This window comes from Mycetomoellerius zeteki, unplaced genomic scaffold (assembly GCF_001594055.1).
Source record: "Mycetomoellerius zeteki isolate Tzet28-1 unplaced genomic scaffold, Tzet1.0 scaffold64, whole genome shotgun sequence".
NCBI lineage: Eukaryota > Metazoa > Arthropoda > Insecta > Hymenoptera > Formicidae > Mycetomoellerius > Mycetomoellerius zeteki.
The window spans coordinates 1,389,634-1,392,689 of record NW_017257654.1 but is presented as its reverse complement, the minus strand read 5'-3'; positions in this window follow the sequence as shown (position 1 = coordinate 1,392,689).

Sequence of the window (3,056 nt, the reverse complement as noted above, 5' to 3'; positions counted from 1 at the left end):
AAATGAGCAATAAGTAACAGACAGAGTGCATTACTGTTTCAATATTTTTATAGTTTTTGAGCAAAAAATAATGCAAGTTTCAAAGTTTTTGTGTTGCGTTTTGGAATTTTGTTCACAAGGTTAAGCAGTACCTTTTTTATCCCTTACATCAGAAATGTAATCATTTTATTTCTAAAAATATCAAACCTGTGATAGACTATAACAATATGAACAGGGCTGGGTATTTTTGCATTTAAAATGCCATTTAAAATGTAATTCTATTTAAAATGCTAAATGTAAAGTACTTAAAAAAATGTATATTAAAATGTATGTAGGAAAAACTATTCTGTATTTGAAAACTATTTAAAATATCTATTTACTCATTTTATATATAAAGTGGATTCGAAAAATATTTTACATTTTAAATACATTTTTTTTAAGTATTTTATATTTGGCATTTTAAATGATTACCCAGCCCTGAATATGAAGTATCTGTTGTAACGTACGACAAAATTCATACTTATATTTCACTGGAACTAAAATTAAATAGTTTTTTGTTATTATTTGTTAAACATGAAAATTTGAAAAATTTGACGCGATTCGTGTCCTTTTTGCGAAATAAATAAATCTTACCAATTCAATTATTTCGAAGTATTTTGCGATAATCCACGCATTCCATAACGAGCGACAATCGAATTCATTGTCAGATCGACACCTCAGGTACATTTCCGGGAAGTGATGAAAACTTTGAAGGTGAGGCCTCCTCGCGCGTTCATTAACACATTGACGCTTTTACAAGCGCGCTTATCTCTGGCGTCCGGCATAAAGAGCGAAAATGTTTGCGCCAAATGCGAAAAATCGGCCGGCCTCCGTTCTCCGATGGCGCCGAGAACCGCGTGTGTTTGTTTCTCTCATCCGCAGTGGTGTGGGAGTTGATTCACGAAAAGGTCGAATTGAGAGACTCTCTTTGCGACACCAGCGAAGATTTTTCTCTGGACTTTTGCAACTTTTTCACGATGCTTGAAGATCGAAGTAGATTATTCCGGATTATCATGAGCGATCCTGCGATTATCTCGATGAATCCGTCGCCGAAAAGACATTTGTTGCATTTTTAACAATGTACATTAACCTCGGTTCAACTTACTCTTCATCCTTATCTACTATCTTAGAACTAAAAAAAGATAAAGAGTTAATTGAATCGAGATTAAAATTAAACTGCATTGATAGGAACAAGCATTAGTGCGCCCGACGCCAATGTGGACGCATTTTTGTTGGCGCGTTCTCGTGACCCACCATGCGCGACGACACAGTAATTTCCAATTACCCGGCCCTTCGACCAGCCTCCATTATTGTAACAAGAGAAGTTAAAGGTCGATCTGGTTACACGGATCTCTTCCTGAAACAGGCAGAGCTCCTCCTCCGATGGAGATGCGAATAAAAAGTCTATTCCATCTCTGGTGGGATATTGAAACTCGTTATGAACCAATATCTTTTGATTGTCACGAATATCATTCTACATTAATTAAATTGAATTTTTTAACTAAAAAGGTAAGAGGACATTATTCGAGCTTTTATTTCTATTTATAAAAATACTATATAAAATTCTAAATAGAACGAACGTTGTTGGGTCTGAAACTTGAACTTTGGAAAATTTAAATTCCGATTAAAACTCTCTTAGAAAAATACGTTTTTATAATGAAGCTTATCAAATTACATATATAAAGTTTAATCCACAACTTTAGCAATGAGTAATTTGAAGCGAAAATTTTTGGACGATTATATCTGTACGATTGGTATTATGATGTTTTAAATAAACTAAATTGTAACAACTTTTTCTTCTTCTTCTTCATCCATTTCTTCCTGAACTGGATGCGAATTCATCAGTGTCATCGTTGTTGTTACTACTACTTTTAATTGCATTCGTGGCGCCATTTCTGGCAGTGTAGTAGCGACGATGACGGTGATGCTGTGGAGTATCTTCTCTGACGTAGGTGGAATCCAGTCGTACAGTGATCGCAGCACAGATGTCCGGACGCGAGTCCATTATGCATGTGCACAAGTTGCGCCTCCAGAAGAGTACAGGGATGGAGGAGAAGAAAACAGAATCTCTGACACGCGGCGAACCACTTCCTTTCCAGGTTCCACGCCGAAATGATTCCTGCATGCGCGTCAATTGTAACGCGATCGAGGATGCTTCTTTATGCTGATACTTCCGTGAATGCCCATCGACAGTTAAGATATTGTTGGTGTCTCGGATTTGGTCGACTCGCAAACGTCGCAGCTTGATAATTCCTGACAATCATAAACTGTTCGAAGAATCAGCCAAGCGGAAATATCGCGTAGGTACAGACGTCTAATTAACGCTGTCCATTTTTAAGGTGTCGCGAATACCGCGAACGCAAGCTCGGAAAAGTAGGACGTTTCGAGGACTGAGTGGGCAGTGGGACACGTTATTTAAAAGTAGTACATACAGTAGTTGGCTCTTATTCTACGAGTGGCCTATCGACTGGTCGTTAGCCCGATTAAATAGGTCCTCATCCCAAGCTACTTGAAATGTAGCGCGTAAAAGTTCGATCGAGAGATTCGATCATAAAAACTTACAGTCGGCGCTTTCACTTTCTGATCTCTACTCTCTCTAATATGAAATTATTTTTAATATTTTGTATTATATATAATATAAATATGTAATATTAGGTCCGTTTTTTATTGTTGCACTAGACTGCACTATAATTCTCTTTCTCGCTTTTGTCGTCAAATCTCAAACATATATATACATATATCTCTGTCTCACTTTAAGTTTCAAAAGTGTATACTATTTCAACCACAGAAAACAGATCTCTTATGTTTAATTATAATACAATGCGGATAATTTCACTGCGAATTATATACACATACACACCCATACACATCTGCGATAGGCAGTAAAATTGCAATTGTCAAACCACGAGTCGCGTCTCTTTCTTTCGCGCGAGAGGAACAATGAGTCCCGCTACTTTATTTACATATTGAAGCGCTATTTCATGTTCACCTATAATTATGAAGTCAGACCGCGAGGAGGATTTCCAGCTGACCCTGGA